The 17,938-nt window shown below is 50.9% G+C and overlaps 1 long non-coding RNA gene across 1 annotated transcript in view; it reads right to left on the bottom strand.

Moving 5' to 3' along the window:
• Positions 1 to 3,315: 3,315 nt before the first annotated feature.
• The window catches only part of LOC118620401, a 42,001-nt gene continuing 27,378 nt past the window's right edge, over positions 3,316 to 17,938 (bottom strand). The window contains exons 4-5 of the long non-coding RNA XR_004957404.1: positions 5,836 to 6,129; positions 3,316 to 3,471 (exon numbers count right to left, since the gene is read on the bottom strand). This is a non-coding gene — a long non-coding RNA (uncharacterized LOC118620401). The remainder of the gene's footprint in view (positions 3,472 to 5,835; positions 6,130 to 17,938) is intronic.

Raw genomic sequence — 17,938 nt, 5'->3', positions numbered from 1 at the left:
TTCAAAAGAAAGTTAAAGAATTGGATAATGGGTAAAACAAAACTGCTTCTTATTCCTCCTCTGATTTATGTGAACAAAGGTGTTCAGTACTTACATCTATAAAAATAAAAAACAGTGAAACATACTGAGTCCTGGCTCATCCGAGCATTAGTGATGCTGGCCCATGAATCCCTGACCTCAGTGTCAGTCCCCTCCACCGCATGAAATATTTCCATTTTTAAAGTATTTAACTATTTACTTGTCCATTTTCATAATGGATGTATGGGTGTTATTTTGGTCAACAGCATGTTGATAATAATAACTAGGTCCAGAAGAAATATGTTCGACATTGGGGAGTCTTAGGATCACGAGAAATAGAGGTTAACCTTATAAACACATCTGAGTTACCGAGAAATATTAGAGGATGTCAACAAAAGACTTTCAAAGACAAAATATTCCGTCAGAATAAAATTGTTTAGGGGGACGTGGTACAGAAAAATGAGTTCAATGGGGAAAATGATGCCAAGTTGCAAACTTGTAAAAAGAAGTTGTATGTGTATTTTGAAATGAATAATGGTAGGTATCGAATCACTAACATTTTAAAAAGCAATCTAATCGTTGTATTTTTAAATGGAAATCTTTCAAATAAGCTGAAAATCATTTCAACTTGTTTGGAAGATGGTCCTAAGTGAACTTAAAATGTGCTACAAGGCCCTGGCCAATTTGGTTCAGCGGTTGAGCGTTGGCCTGTGGACCAGAGTCCCGGGTTCGGTTCCTGCTAGGGGCACATACCACAAAAAAAAAAAAAAAAAAAAAGTGCTAGAAGGCCCATCACTTCCACAAGTCTTTGAAGCAAAAGCGGGTCAAGGCCACAGAGGTCAATTACACACACCTGTTCCAAAGAGGCCACCTACAAGTTAGCACAACCCGCTCCAGCCTCGTTCCCTTCTCCCTCCTTAGGCAAGAAGCATGATCTCCACTCACTTGAAAGGAGAGGCTAGGAGATTCAGATTCTAGCAAGATAGGAACTACAATAACCTAGAAATTCCTAGAAATTCTTGGAAAGTATAACCAAATGTATATCCTGGTATAGAGAGCTCATAAGAGAGAGTAAGGAGGAGTTCCTCAGTGCCAGAGGTCCGTGGCCTGAGATCTGTGGCAGGATGAGCCAGGGCTGACACCCAGTGAGTCTGCCCCAGGTGAGTCTGCACTGTTCTCTCAGTAACCAGGAGTCCCCTGTGTCCACAAATAAGAAATGAGCCTGTACATGGTGGGAGCTGGAACTAACACCCCAACATAAAGCCAGAAGCCACAAAGAGACACAACCCCAATAAAGGGTAGATTAGAAAAATTCAGGGGGGGGAGGGAGGAGAAACATCTGTAACAAAAATAAGTTAATTAAAAAAAATGCATTCACTAGTATGGGAGACTTCAAGGAACGTCCGTTTTCCTTCCTCGTATTAGAGAATCCTCCCCTAAGAAATCCAGGCAGCAGCGCTACGCCCCACGGGGTTTGGGACTTGAAATCGCATTACCTGTGGATCTGGGAAGCCCCAAGTAGAGAAATTAATGTGCAATTGGTTTCCATGGCAAGCGATAACCCAAGAAGTCCAGAAAAAGCTATTGCAAAGATACTCTGAAGAAACAGGCACCGCACCCTCGGATGAAGCTCCCGGAAGACGAGAGCTCACGATCCAAGATGACAAATTAAATCACAAGGAAGCGTCCCTCGTGGGCAAGAGCCAGCAGGCAAAACAAACAGCGGGACTAGGAAGCCCACATTGCAGATCAAGGGGGAAATGCTAGAGACAATAAAATCAGAATATTTAAAATCACGAGACATCAAAGAATTCATTAAAAAGGATAAAGGCAACACACACCATGAAATAAGAATGATCTGTTTTGGAAATATTCTGAGGAAAAGTCAGGCCCCCGTGATGCCTTCGGCCTGGCCTCAGTAGGACCCCCAGTCAGACAGGACCCCCGGAAGGTCCAGACAGTGTCGAGCCAGGCCAGGGGACAGCAAGTCGCTGCAAGCCACTCTGCACCACGTGACGTCCAGGTGCACCAAGGTCGCCCCAGGACTGCGGCCACCAGCCGGCACCTCGGCAGAGCCTGGTTCCCTCAGTGACCCCCCGGCGCTCCCCCCATTGCCTATGCTGTTTGCAGTTAACAAGAAGAGCATTAGCTGTTGTTTTGCCTGGGTTTTCAGATCCGTTGTGGAGTACAGATTCATCTCAGCAGCGAGAGCCAGTGCGGAGCCAGCAAAACCCCGCGACCCGGAGGACTGTGGGCTCCCGGGTAAGGGTCGTGGGGCTGGTCTTCAACCTCTGTGTCCCGTGAAAGGAAACAGAGGCCCAGAGGAAGGCTGGCCTTGAAGAAGGCAGGTTTGAACAGCGCGAATCCCCTTACGTGGGGATTTTTTTCAATAGTCCGCCCTTCCCACCTGTGGGTTTCGCACCCACAGGTTCCACCGACCGCAGATGGAGAAGTGGATTTTCAAATGTGGACCGAAAACTCTGTTTTCTACTCAAGGTTGGTTGAAATCTGTGGAGGTGAAGGGTCAGCTATAGTTATGTTTTGGGGGAGTTAAAAATTGGATGCACAGCCCTGGCCAGTCTGGCTCAGCGGTTGGAGTGTCAGCCCGTGGACCTAAGAGTCCCGGGTTCGGTTCCCGCTGAGGGCACGTACCTCGATTGCAGTTTGTCCCCGGCCCCAGTTGGGGTCATGTGGGTGGCAGTCACTCGATGTGTCTCTCTCACATCAATGTTTCCCTCTCTCTTTCCCTCCCGCTCCATCTGAAGATAAATGAAGAAAAAAAAAAATGTCCTCGGGTGAGGATAAAAAAAATAAAATTGGATGCGCACCCTGGCCAATTTGGTTCAGCAGTTAGAGCAGTGGCCCTTGGACCAGAGGGTTGAGGGTTCAATTCCAGTCAAGGGCACATACCTCAGTTGCAGTTCATCCCTGGGCCTGGTCGGGGTGGTGCAGGAGACAACCAGTCGATGTATGTCGATGTATTCCTCTCAAATCAATGTTTCTCTCTCTCTCTCTTTCCCTCCCTCCCACTCTATCTGAAGATAAATAGAAAAATATCCTCTGGTGAAGATTAAAAACAAAATTGGATGTGAATTTTCCACCCCAGGGGTCAGCACCCCTAACCCCATGATATTCAAGAGACAAGCTCAGACTTGGCCTTTCCAGCCGAGTCCGTGGCCGAGCTGGGGACGGATGGCCCAGCTGCCTCCCTCCTTGAGCCCCAGCCCAGAGCCCTGGTTCCTCCTTCCGCCATCTAAGGGGGGATGGGCACAAGGCCAGAGCCTTCCCTTACCGGCTGATGTAATTACCCCACTAGACGCGGAACTCTATGAGAATTCTAGTTGTTTGCATTTTTCACACACACTGTCTTCAGGGGGAAATCTGGTACGTTTTGCTGAGACTTGACTTTGCGTTGCATTCTGGTGCAAGAATTCATCTCCGATGACAAACTCCCTAGGACAGGAAGAGACAAAGCAGAGTTCTGAGCAGCCACTGCCATCCCTCAGCCCACATTGAGGCCACCCCATCTAGCCTCTCAGCAAGCTAGTTTGAGTGAAAACCCCAAGAGGGAAGGCTGGAAGGCGGGGGGAAGGACAAGATGAGGAGAGGAGCCAGCAGCCTGCAGCAAGCCCACGGAGGATCTGGGAAGAACAGGCTAATTTCGGCTCCCAGTGCGACTCGCAGCCAGCTGTTAGCTTGCTCCGCCGCCTCCTTCCCTCTCCCTCCTTGTCTATCATTCACTCCCCAGGGCCCTTGAAAACGCTTCTGCCTCCAGGGACTCCGGTTCCAAAGAGGGTGAACTTTCCCACCTGAGGGACAGGTGAACCCTGAACTGGACCCCAGGCAGGTCCAGCGCTCTGCAAACGATGCCGCGATTCCCGGTGGGGACATCAGGGCAATGACAAGGGGCTGAGGCCGTCGTCCCACCGCGAGAGCAGCCGCAGTGCCCAGGGTGGGGCCATGGGCTCTGCAGTCAGAGGGCCTTCTGCTCACGCGACCACAGGTCAATCACCCACCTCTCCCAGCCCCGTCCCTCATCTATAAAACAGGGCTCACAATGGTAACGGGAGGAAACAGCAGCCCCAGAGGGCTACCGTGAGGTTTCAATGGGATCGCGCCTGTGGAGCACCTGGTTCAGCGCCCACACGTAGTAGAAACATACTTTAAAAATGTTACTTCCCTTCACCTCCTCCTCCCCCATGGGCCAGGTACCAGTGAAGACCGAAGGAATGAAAAACAATGACTGCAGAGAAAAGCTAGGTGCAGAGGAGAAAGGCTGACATCCCCACTGAGGACCGGACCAGACGGGTCCAGGAAGGAGCAGGGCTAGGCTGAACCAAATCGCAGCCGTTTCACTAAAGCAGTACAGACCCTTGGAGACCCACCTGCTCCTCAATCCTCTGTTGCACTCAGGTGTGTCTGTCTGTCTTTCCGTAAACTGATCTACCAGGGTGTCAAGATCAACGTCAGCTATGTAAGAAGCTCCCGACCCAGAAGGTAGCTGACTTTGCTCCCTGGCTTTTCCCAAAATCCCTGTCTGAATCCTGCCCCCTGGTGGCCCAGGCCTGTGGTCTGCACCCCTGAGCCTTCCTCTGTTCTCCAGATTCCAAGCATGGGTTCCGGGCAGCTGTCTCAGCCCTCGCTTTGACTGGACCTTGGACACTCACTCATTTCTCCCTGTCTCAGCTACCTCTCTACTTGACTTCAGACATACCTGCCTTTCATCTTCATCCCCGACTACATTCTCCTGTTTCTTCCTCGATAGCTCTAATTCCTGCCCGAATCCTAGATAACACGTAGCAGCTCAAAGACAGACTAGAAGTCAGCAACGGCCACTGCCGCGTCAGAGGCAACACCGGAGACAAAGCTTTGCACTCTCTCCTGTAAGGAACGGCATTGGCTGGAACAAGTACTCCAGAAGGCAATGTGACGATGTCTAGTAAAGCCAAGCTGTGTGCGCCCCATCACCCAGAAGATCCATGCGTGTCCGTGGGGAGGGACCAGGACAGTTATGCTGCAGTTAAAACAACGCATGAGTATCAATGGCTTCAGATGATAGGTTTGTTTCTCTCTCGTGCTACTGTGGCTCACAGCTCAGCCTGGTGACTACTGCTCACTGTCCTCACTCAGGAACACAGACTGATAGAGCCTGTTCATCCTGACCTTCGGGAAGAAGGAAAGGTCAAGTTGCACATGGGCTGTTGGAGGCTTCGAACACTCAGACATTGGCCAAAGAAGTCCCACGGACCCTTCTGCCTTCAGAGCATCCGCATGTGCAGTCCTAGGCTCTCGCACGGGTTGGTCGTGGGGAGATGACCCTCTTCCCAGAAGAAGGGACAGCACCTGAGCTCCTTTTCCTGGATTCAAACCTTCCTCCCCTAGCAGATGACATGTAACCTCTCACAAGCCTCAGCGTCCTTGGAGAACCCCAGTGAAGCCAGCACCCCAAATGCAGACTGTCCAGTACCAAGCCCTGCCTGGTCCCCTAGAACAAGGGAAAAGGTGAGGGGAACTTTCCACGGCGATGAAATCCACGTCATGACCAGCAGGTGGCCTGGCCCTCAGGGAGAGGGGACATCTCTGTCTTGCTGAGCCTGGTCTTAGGTGTTTTCCCCTTTTTCAACACAGCCTATTTCTTTATGCACGTCCCGTGACATTATGGGACTCACTCAGCCCCTGACCAATGGCAACCGGAGGGGCCCGCCTAGCACAAGAGCTCCGGAGGGGAGAACCAGAAACCTGGAACAGCACTAACGACTCCTACATTCTACACCCCAAATTCGATCACTCTCATTCCCGGATGCGAACTGTACTCACCCCGTCCCCAGGGAGACGATCCTGAAGCCCCATCCCTGCACAGCTCCAAGCTCGGAGTCCGAGAGATCCGATTCCGCCCAGTGACTTCTACTTCAGGGTGAAGGGTAGTTGTCTCCACGGGTAGATGAGGCTGATGCTTCTTCATCCGGAGACTCAGGAGTCAAGCTGTCGTCTCTAACGTACCAACCTGAGTGATGGCCACAGGGCGGGAGGCAGCAATGAGCATGGCCATCCAGAGAAGAGAGTCATGGGACAGCAGACACAGCAATTCCAGACCTCAGAGCATTCTTGCCCCTGAATGGAGGATATTATTTCATTAGACTTTGATTCCACCTTCTGGAATGTTCTCTGCAGGCTCTGATCCAACCCTTCCAGAGAACTCTTTCCCGGACCCTCCTTGGCCAGAGCTAACGCAGACACCAGAAAACATGCTCTTCTTGTGGACCACATACCCTTCTCAGCACACTGCGGAGCCAGGCGTTGTTCTGAGATTTAAACAAAGACTAGATCAGACCAGTGGTTCTAGGAGAAGTATAATTCTCTCAGATCCTTTAGTCTGTTATTATTTTATTCCTGCCGGCACTAACAGGCAATAGACAAGCGCAAACCTCCTTTATAAATACATCTCCTATGTGCTGTATTTCTTTTTTCTAATTTTTTTTTTTTAAGAGAGAAAGAGGAAGGGAGAGATAGAAACATCAATGTGAGAGAGGTCCATCAATTGGCTGCCTCCTGCACGCCCCCTACTGGGGATCGAGCCTGCAACCCAGGCATGTGCCCTGACCGGGAATCTAACCAGGACCTCTCAGTCCATGGCTCAAGCCACTGAGCCACACCAGCTGGGCTGCTATATTTCTTTATTACCTAGCCACCTTGCCATTGTAGATTTAATTGAAAGTATTTTAATCCACAGCCTTATTCTTTTCCTCCTGATACATTTCGTCCAATTGAAGAAACTAACTTTTATGAGAAGATGTATTAATGCATCCAGAGATTTTTAAAGGGTATGAGTTTTATAACATTGATATAATCCTTACAAAACTAAATTTTAATCATCCTCTGTCTCTCTAAGCTTTTCTTAATTTTATCTTTTATTGTTTGATGACAAGAAGCATTTGCTTTTTCTAGTCTTAATATTGCATGCTGGCCAACTCTTTCCTGAAATCATCCTTTTCTTGAAATATCTCATCAAACACCTTGAAGAATAACTAACTTACACAATTTATATTCTGCTTTCCAACCTCTTTACCTAAATCTCCAAGTTTATTAGGTAAAGTATCTCCTTCCCGAATCCCTACAAGTGCAGTTTAAGAGAAGGTGTCTCCACTGCATGAGGTCAATGGCCGTTTTCCAGCCTTTTAAAAAGTTTCCTCACTGACCCTCACTCACACAGCTCCTAAGCCGGTACCACAACCAGGTGTTCTGTTCTGGAATGCCCACCGAGGGACTCTGGGAGCTTCCAGTCAGGATAGGGAGGTTACGCTGACTTAACAAAACAACCTAAACCTCAAGTGTTCGAGTCAAGGTTTACTTCTTCCTCATGCCCCACATCCATCAGCTCCACCTCGTTCTCCCTCCGAGAAGCTGGCTGATGGAGCCTCACCCTCTGAGCAATGCTAGTCATTGTGGCAGGAGGAGAGCAATCACAGACTAGCTCTCAAAAGTGCCACCTTGTAAGTGATGTGCATCACTTGTGCCTATAGCTCATGGCCGAAGAAGTCACGGGTCTGCCTTCCAGGGCACAGGGAGTGCAGTTGTCTTGTGTGCCCAGCAGGAAGACATGGGAAAACCGATGAATAGGAAGCAGCAGCAATGACTCCTGGTCTACGCCAGTCCATACCCTTGGGAGACTCACATCTGAGTCAAATACAGGCATGTTTCTTGATACATAGTTTGTAAGAGCCTCCCCCCAAAAAGAGATGGGGGAACAACCTGAGTGTCCATTATTGGGAGAATGAATAAAAGGAAATTGTGGTGCCCGGCCGGTGTGGCTCAGTGGTTGAGCGTTGACCCATGCACCAAGAGGTCACGGGTTTGATTCTCTGTCAGGGCACATGCCCGGGTTGTGGGCCGATCCCCAGTGGGGGGCATGCAGGAGGCGACCAATTGATGTTCTCTCTCATCGATGTTTCTAGCCTTCTCTCTCCCCCTCTGTCTTCCTCTCTTTCTAAAATCAATAAAGAAAAAACATTTTTTAAGTTGTGGGATAATTGCGTAATAAAATATTTTCATCAATTTCAATGAAAACCTTGAACTACAAGCATCAGCCTAGATAAAGCTCAAAAACATAACATCGATTGAAAGGGGCAGATTGCAGAGTACAACGTGATGCTATTTGTATAAATTTTTAATCATACGTAGAATTATTATACGTCGTTAATGGAAGCACGTGTAACGCGAGTCCAACAAGCAGGACTCATGGGTGTAATCAGAAAGCAGCTGCCCTGTTGCCTATTAATGTTCCTTTATCTTTATTTCATTTGGCATGTCTTTCCCCCACCCCAGAATGAAATCTAGGCAGTTCTAATCACTAAATAATGGCCTCTAATCAATAAATAATGTCTATCTTAATGCAATCTTCACAATTTTCCACTGCATTTGGTTACTCCTTTTGTCAATTATTGCCATTGTTCTCGTTATTAATGCCACATAATAAACCACCCAAAGCCCAGTGACACATGGAAACGCACAAGCCTCTCTTTCTAGTTTGCGAGTCCGAGGCGGCTCCACTGGTCTCAGCCGGGCTTGCTCCAGGCGACGAGCCTTGTTCAGGGCTGCTCCGTGTCTTTCATTCTTTAATAAACACCCTCTCTAGCTGGGTCATGTCCTCCTGATGGTGGCAGGAGAGAGGAGAGTCCTCAATGCAAGCCATTGCATGCTTTATTCACGTGACATCAGCTAACAGCCACTGGCAAGTCACGTGGCCAGACCCACTACCAGCGGGGAGGGAAATAGATACCACTGCGGGGGGCGCAGGGGGAACACTTACAGAAGCAAAAACCACTCTCCTACTGTGTACCTCAGGCCAGCTAGAGCGTCGCCGTCCAGTGGGGAACGAGGCCAGCTTTCCCCTCCTTCCCTCCCTGTGCCCGTCCTCTGCTACCTCGTCAGCCCCGGTTTCTGACCTGTCCAGGTCTCAGAAGAGGGAGGGAAGAGAAGAAGGGGCAGGTTTCCTGCTTGACTAATCCCGGCATCACAGCCCCTGAGCAGGAGGCCTTCCAGGGTCACGTATGCGCGCTCCACTCCCATGGGTTCTCTTAGGGGTCTTCAGAGTTCTAGTCGGTGGCTTCTGGTTGGGGGCGGATGGCACACGTGCTCAGAGCTCACTGACAACAGCTGACGCCATAAATCCTCTTCGAACCTCAAACCCCCGACTCATTCATACTCTCGTAAGGATGAGCGTTAAAGGTTCTGCAGCTGGTTTTCCTTTGTAGACCCTTCTTCATGGCCTCGCACCTTATCTGTGGCCTGGGCCTCAGCCGAAACTTCCACTTTAACTGCCATATTGTTACACAAAACAATGCAGCAGTAGTATAAACCCTGGGGAGAAGGAAGCATACCAACTGCAGGATGGCTGCTGGAGCCCTGGGGAGCGGGGAGGGAAGCAGAAGGCAGACAGAGGCGGGTGTGTGCTGGTGAAATCTACATGGCAGCTTGGCTAGGCCCTGATACCCAGATATTTTGTCAAACATTATTCTAGATGTTTCTGTGAAGTTATTTTTTTTAGATTAATATTAAATCAATAGACTTTAAGGAAAGCAGATTACCCTCCATAGTGTGGTGGGCCTCGTCGAATCAGTTGAAGACCTTAATAGAAAAAGACTGACCTCCCCCAAAGAAGAGGGAATTCTGCCAGCAAACTGCCTTTGGATTGAAGCTGCAACATTGGCTCTTCGGTGGGGTCCCCAGCCTGCTGGCTAAAGATTTGGGGCTTGCTAAGCCTCCACAATGGCAGGAGCCAATTTCTTTAAAAGAAAACAAAACATAAACATAAACATGCTTCCTGTTTTTCCTGTTTTTCTGGAGAACCCTGACCAACACAAGAACTTCTCTGCAGATGGGCAAGGTGGGACAAGATGAGCATCAGAGCTGAGGGAAAGGTCTGTTTTCTTTTTCTTTGAAAATCTGCCTGAGCAGTTCCTGCCTTTCGCTACCCTGTATTTTATCTTTGGGTCAGGTTGTGTTGCTTTTGGCCAAAGGCTTCAAGATAAATGCATTCCTGGAAGCTACACTGTAAATCCAATTGTCTTAAAGCAAATGGTGCTTTCCCATGTAAACAATGTTACATTGAATAGTAACAGTAGGAGTACTACCCTGCGCTTGTATAGCGCTTTGAAAAAGACCAGGTACAGGCATTTAGTCCTGGCAATATGTTCTCTCTCTTTTTCTTTTTTTTTAAATATGTTTTTATTGATATTTTTAAAGAGAGAAATAGAAACATCAATGTTAGAGTGGAACATCCATCGGCTGCCTCCTGCCCTTCACCAGGGACCGAGCCTGCAACCCAGGCATGTCCCCTGGCCAGGAATCGAAGCGGGACCTCTCAGTCCATGGGATGGCACTCAATCCACTGAGCCACACCAGCTGGGCATCACTGTGTTCTCTTGATTGTGCAGATGAAGAAACTGAGGCTCAGAGAACCGTGTTGCTCAAGCCACACTGATAATAGCGACTGAGCCAGGATTCAATCCTAGTTCCGACATCTCCGTAACCAAGTTAGGACTCAGCTTCAACCCAACTGTACACACAAGGAAAAGTTCATCCAAGTGCAGAGGTTCCAGAGCTCAAGCCTCCACAACTGCTTAAAACTGTAAACTGTTGCTTTTAAGTCACATAAAACAGGCAAATGAGCACATCGATCGCTCAAGAAACCCCTGAACTCTAAAAGCAGACATATAACCCATAAATAATCATCACTGCCCACCCACAAAGCTACTCACCCCAAACTACCATGTTCCATCACCCACATAAATCCTTCACGAGCGATCATCTCCACTGAAAGAAATGCAAATGCACCAGGGACCACCTGAGTCTATATATTTTTCCAGTCTTTCTTTGTTACTTTGATCTTCCTGAAAACAAAATCAAAATTCATGAATGGTGCGGCTCGGGTCCAGCTTGGGGGCAGGGGACAGCAGGGGCTGACTTTGTTAAATCAGGGCTGAGCTACAGGTACCATAGAGGAGAGGCAGAAAAGACATGGATGGGTGGAGCTGGGAACCCGGGAGTCAGACAGCCCCCTCGGCCGGCAGGCTGAAGGAGCAGGAGTCCCACCCCCACCCCACACCCCCAGCTTCCACCTCTCATGCTGCCTTCAGCACTGCCAGGAAGTGTGTCCGTGACTCCGAGGCCTCACTGGGCTCTGTCCTCTGTCTCCGCAGAGCTGCTTTGCCGACTGTAGGACCTGCCTGGCTTCCTCCTCTGCCACCTGTGCCTAGGCCCCTTGCCCTCTCTGCAGATTCAGCCAGGCCTCGAGCTCCAGGGGGCCCTGTCCCTGCAGGGCTAGAGATGAAGGCGACCCTCTGGGGGCACAGCCTTGCTCAGCCCTGCCCACATCCCTCTGCAGGCTTTCCTCCCATTGCTGCCTCCTGCTCTGTCTCCAGGTCAAACAAATGGCTGGGGTAACCAGCTGGGACCTCTGGGACCCTTAGTCTTGGGGTCTGGGGCTCTTACTGCCGACCTGAGTCAATAGTGACTCTTAGCAGACCAGCAGCCGACCAAACCGGGGATTTCAACTCATCCATGCTCCTGCTCTTGGGGCTGCCCAGGCTCTCGGCCCCCCAGCTCTGGATGGCCCTCCTGAAGCTAACTGCCCATGGGTGATAACCATCAGCACCCACTCAGGCCACCGGGATCACCTGAGTGGGCTCTTCTCCAGTCCCCATTCCCTGTGACTCCAGGGGTGACAGGGTTCCAGAGGTAAGCATGGAGCCTTCCATCCCACACCTTGGACTCTGAGGGTACAGAGACTACACAGTATACACAAAAACATTAGATTCAAACCACCAATTCCCAACCCAAGGACAAAGGGAACAGAACGGCCTGGTCTCGCAAGCAGCCTCAGCTTTTTATCCTTGGGTCCACGTGAGTTTCACACGTAGCCACGTGGAGGAGGAACTGGGTGCCTCGTGAAGAGGGTCACCTGTGTGATCTCCGTCAGCCTCGGGCTGTGAGGTTAATTCCTGCAGGTTTGGGATGCGCCTGGCCTGAGCCTGGGGAATCAGGAGCGGGCACAGCACTGCCCCCGTCAGGCGTGCAGCGCAGTCACAGTGTTGCTTTGTAGCAAAGGCCCCGGGGAGCTTGGCGTGGTTCCTACCAGCTTGTGCTTTGGTAGCAGGAGACTGATGGTTTGCCTCGGGTCTCGGGGAGCGCTCGGAGGCTCTCCACTGGGGATAGTTACGTAGCGAGGATGTGCAGGTGGGCCCCTACTCCAATATGACTGACATCTTTATACAATGGGGGAATTTGAAGACGGGCAGAACATCGTGTGAAAACTGGAGCTATGTTGCCACAAACCAAGGACTTACCAGACGCTGATCCCTCCCTAGAGCCTTCGAAGGGAGCACCGCCCTGCCCTCACCTTAACCTCAGGCTTCCAGCCCCAAATACACGTCCAGGGCGTAAGCCGCCTGGTTTGTGATACTTTGTTACGGCAGCCACAGCAAACTGGTGCACCCACAAAAGGCTTTATTCTCTCACTCTCCATTTGCAACAAAGGCAGGCGCCCCTCAACCTTCGGGCTCCATATGGGACCCTGTGGCTTTACCTCTCCTCTCCCCACGCACCTGCGATCTCTTTTGACCATAAGCACTGCTACCCTTTCACGGGACACGAGGGCTTTGTCCGTAGCGGGGGTGTTTGCACACAGCCATGCATACTCTGCTCTCCCAACCAGACGGGCAGGCCAGGTTCAGAATCCGTTTCAGACGATGCAGGAGCCTTACAGTCTGGTGTCCACACCTTGCAATTTAGGGTAAGGAAGACGAGGATGAGAACAACGGGATCGTTTTCCCAGGGTCGCACACAGAGCTCGTTAGCACGATGGTTACAACAGCCCGGGCGCTCCGGTGCTCAGCCCACTGATGTGCAATCTTAGATTTCTTCTCCAAGAGGACCGTTGTCGCCAGCTGCCCTGAAGTGTGTCTGTCTTGCTCATTGATGTTCGCTGCATTTCGAGGAGGGACTCTGAGGCGTCTCTGCAGCACCTCAAGTCCGTCGGTGTGCAGGTGCTGAGCACAGGTTTTGATTGGATTACCGGCATGCCTGTCTGTTTAAAGCTGGCAGACCCCCACAGGAATAAGGTGCCAGGACAATGTTTCTCAAAGTGAACGCAGGGGCCCTCACGTGGGTGGCACTGCTGACTTCCTTTTTCTTTAATCCTCACCTGAGGATATTTTTACCTTTATCTTCAGACAGAGTGGGAGGGAGGGAGAGAGAGAGAAGCGTGGATGTGAGAGAGACACATCAATTGGTCGCCACCCACACGACCCCAACCGGGGCCCGGGACGAACCGCAACTGAGGTACATGCCCTTAGCCAGAATCGAACCCGGGACTCCCTGGTCCACAGGCCGGCACTCTAATCACTGGGCGAACCAGCCAGGGCACTGCTGACTTACTTTTAAATGAAGCATCCCCAGCCGGCCTGTGTGGCTGAGTGGATAAGCTTCGTCCCATGGACCGAGAGGTCCCAGTTCTAGTCTCAGTCAGGGCACATGCCAGGTTTCGGGCTCAATCCCCAATAGGGGGCGTGCAGGAGGCAGCCGGTCGATGTTTCTCTCTTACATTGATGTTTCTATTTCTCTCTTTCGTCCTTTCTCTAAAAAAAAAAAATCAATATAAACATATTAATAAATAAATAAATTAGGCATCCCCAGCCTCCACTGCAGACCGTGCACTGAGAATCTCCGGGAGGAAGCCTGGAAAACAGGCCCCAGGAGATGCTTAATCCACATTACAGCCGTGTTCGTTACAGCCATGTTCGTTACAGCCGTGTCCGTTACAGCCGTGTTCGTTACAGCCGTGTCCGTTACAGCCGTGTTCGTTACAGCCATGTTCGTTACAGTCGTGTCCGTTACAGCCATGTTCGTTACAGCCGTGTCCGTTACAGCCGTGTTCGTTACAGCCGTGTCCGTTACAGCCGTGTTCGTTACAGCCGTGTCCGTTACAGCCGTGTCCGTTACAGCCGTGTCCGTTACAGCCGTGTCCGTTACAGCCGTGTTCGTTACAGCCGTGTTCGTTACAGCCGTGTCCGTTACAGCCGTGTCTCTCAGCCTTGGCTGCACATCGGAATCTCTCACCTAGAGGGCCTTAAAAATGCAGACGCGTGGGTCCCACCCCAAGAGTCTAGTTTGGTCTGAGCGCACCTCGGCCTGGGGCCTTTCGGTAATTCCCCAGGTCACGCTCTGTGCGGGCAGGGTGGCACCCACGGCACTAACGCCTGGAGCGTCCTGTGTTCAGAGTCAGGTAACTGCTTGTGAGTTTGCCTAGGACTCCCCCAGCTTTAAAACTCAAGTTCCTGCCCTGGCTGGTGTGGCTCCGTTGGCTGGGCATCATCTCTTGTGTAGACAGGTTGCTGAGTGGATTCCCAATCAGGGCACGTGCCCGGGATACAGGCTCGATCCCCAGTAGGGGGCGTGCAGGAGGCAGCCAATCAATGTTTCCCTCTCATTGATGTGTCTCTCCCTCTCCCTCTCCCTTCCTCTCTCACTCTAAAACTTCAATAAAAACATATATTTTTTAAAAAACTCAAGTTCCATGTCCAGAGAACTCCTTCGGTCTGGGGAATACGGGGAATACTGGGACTGTTGGCCACCCCAGGAAAGACTTGCATCTCTGTGCAATTAGAGATCAAGGGACACAAACATGCTGTGTTAGGAATGAGGCACAGGACTGAGCTCAATGCTTTCCCAATGAGGAGCCCCCAACCCTCTCCAACACCCGCTTCCTGAGTTCCTTTCATGGAGAAGGCTCACGGAGAAACTGCCTTGTTTCTGTGGGGTGGTGGCTGCCCCTACAGCCCTAGCCCTGATTTCCTGATAATTCAGAAAGCATTTCCACGTTGGCCCAAAGTTTCTGTTTCCTGTCCCCTCCCAGGCTATTTTTAGGTGCAGCGAACATTTCCTGCCATGGCCTGCCCCACCCCCCGGGTGCCTATCCCAGCCTCTGAGATCCAGCAGGGTGGGCCACACAATGAAGTGTCTAATCCCCGGGGTCCAGGCCTGCTGTCCAGGGGAGCAGTGTCGAGCCCAGCAGCTCTCATGGCCAGCTCCGGCTTGGTCGGGTCCCCCCAGGCTAAAGTGCTTTTTTGTTTATCTTACAAGCTTTAAAATACTATTTTCCCATTTCTACTTCGTTAGGCCTGGCCAGGATCCCCGTGTCCTCGTACAGAAGTCCCACATGATGGGGTGTCGGCCAGCTCAGCCACAGTCGGGGGAGGCAGTTCCAGGGCAAAGGCCCGGCTTTCGCGCCCTGTGCAAACACCTCCTGTGCGTGAGGCGCTGTGCTTGTCTCGCGGGGACTCGGCGCTCTCATGCGGCGGTTAGCATCTCTCTCCAGGGCGAGGGACCTGAAGCTCAGAGAGGGACATACTTCACCCCCAGGTCACACAGTGGCAGAGTCGCCACCCCAAACCCCATGTGACTGGTTGGAAGTCTGTATGTCAGCATTTCTTAATCTATTTTATCATTACTGCCCTTCCTAGGAGCTGTATCGGATGTTTTCCCCCAATTGCTCCCTCCCCCATGAATTTTTGTTGTTGCTGCTAATCCTCACGGGAGAATATTTCTCCACTGATTTTTTTTTCTTAGAGAGAGAGTGGAAAGGAGGGACAGAGGGAGGGTGAGAGAGAGAGATGCTGATATGAGAGAGAGACATAAGTTGGTTGTCTCCCGTATGCACCCCGACCAGACCAGGGATCAAACCTGCAACCAAGGTACATGTCCTTGACCAGGAATCGAACTCGAAACCCTTTGGTGCTTGGAATGATGCTCTAACACCCGCCAGCACCCCCATGAAATTCTAATACCACAGCTATACTATAAAGCTGTTTATATACTATAGAGGTATCTGTTCATTACACATAAAAAGAGTGAGGTGTTTTTCACTCTTCAAGAGCCAACTTCATCCCCTTGGGGGTGAGAGCACTCCTGTTAAGAATGTCAACAACCACCTGGCCAGTGTGGCTCAGTGGCTGAGTGTCCACCCATGAACCAAGAGGTTGCCGGTTCGATTCCTGGTCAGGGCTCATGCCCAGGTTGTGGGCCAGATGCCCAGTGGGGGTCACACAGCAGGTGGCCAATCAATGTTCCCTCTCAAATCAATAAAGAAAAAAATTTTCTTTAAAAGAATGTTGCCCTGGCCGGTTTTGCTTGGCAGTTAGAGCATCGGCCCTCGGACCAGAGAGACCCGGGTTCGGTTCCCACTAAGGGCATGTACCTCGGTTGCAGTTTGTCCCGGGTCCCAGTTGGGGTCGTGTGGGTGGCAGCCAGTCAATGTGTCTCTCACATCGATGTTTCTCTCTCTCTCTCTCTCTCTCTCTCTCTCTTCTTCCCTCTCCCCCTCCTGCTCTATCTGAAGATAAATGCAAAAATGTCCTCAGATAAGGATAAAAAAGTTAAAAAGTCAGAACACTTACAGGAAGCAACTAATTTATATCTCTCACACATCGATGTTTCTCTCTGTCTCTCTTTCTCTCTCTCTCTCTATCTCTCTCTCTCTCCCTCTAAAAAATAAAATAAAATAAATTTTTAAAAAGAATGCCAGCAGGATTTCGGGTCTGACTGATTCGTCCTCTTTGCTTTGAAGCAGGCAGAGAGGAAGGATGGGTAAAACCACAAAGGGGTTCCTTCCGAACCAGCGTCCCAGGATTCTGTGGAGAGCAGGTGGCTCAGAAGACCTCTGTGGCCAACACGATTGGGAAATGCTGAATGCGGCGCCACTCCACCTCCCAGAAAAATCTCCGAGCAGCTACCTAAACAAGTATTTTTAAACCAATATATCTGATTTAAGTTGACCATGAATTAATGTTTCTTCTCACTTTCACTGTCTTTCTGTCTGTATTTGAAACTGGCATTTATGCATCCATGTTTATAAATCACTTTGAATTCCTGTTTACAGAACAAACCTTGGGAAATGCTGCCACAGACACAGAGATGCTTCCTCTCAAGAAGTGAGTCTTTCTGGTGCTGTTTGGCCAAGAACGTGAATAAACAGCTTTGTGGTTAGTCACGCCGGCCAGCCGGCCTGCAGGGTCCTGCCGGTCGGTCCGCGAGCACACGCCGCGGCCCCAGCCCTCGGTGCCGTACTCCAGCTGGGCACAGGCAGCAGAAAGACGTTCTGGTAGGTCATTAAACCGTGTTTATTTAACACAATGTATGGCCCCTTCCTCTGTGTCAGAGACCCAGCTGCCTCTGGTCGCAGCCACCAGCACAGACACGTGCAGACGGGCGCCCAGCGCGGGCCCCGAGCAGAGGCATTCCCTTAGAGGCAGGTGCCACGGCTCCGAGAGCCACCCTCCCCTCCACCCGCGGCACACCTTGCCAGCCACTGCCTCCTGCACTGTCCCAGCCCAGCCACGCTCTAGAGAAGGGTTAGGAGCCTCGCTTTCCGGGAGCTTTGTAGAAATCTGACTCCTGGGTCCAACCCCAGACCGACTGAATTAAAATCTCAGAGCATCGGCACGTGAATTTTTACACAGATAAATCAGTAAGACCATGTCTGTGGCTCACTGAACTGCCAGATCTTGAATGGCACACACCACACACACACACATACCACACACACACACCCCCTGCTACAGCCTCCTGGGCACACCACACACACACACACACACACACCGCTACAGCCTCCTGGGCACACCACACACACACACACACACCCCGCTACAGCCTCCTGGGCACACCACACACACACACACACACCCCGCTACAGCCTCCTGGGCACACCACACACACACACACACCACACACACACACACACACCCTGCTACAGCCTCCTGGGCACACCACACACACACACACACACCCCGCTACAGCCTCCTGGGCACACCACACACACACACACACACCCCGCTACAGCCTCCTGGGCACACCACACACACGCACC

Source organism: Molossus molossus, unplaced genomic scaffold (genome assembly GCF_014108415.1).
Source record: "Molossus molossus isolate mMolMol1 unplaced genomic scaffold, mMolMol1.p scaffold_m16_p_7, whole genome shotgun sequence".
Lineage (NCBI taxonomy): Eukaryota > Metazoa > Chordata > Mammalia > Chiroptera > Molossidae > Molossus > Molossus molossus.
The sequence above is the reverse complement of the archived record's forward strand: the minus strand, read 5'-3'. Positions and strand labels throughout refer to the sequence as shown.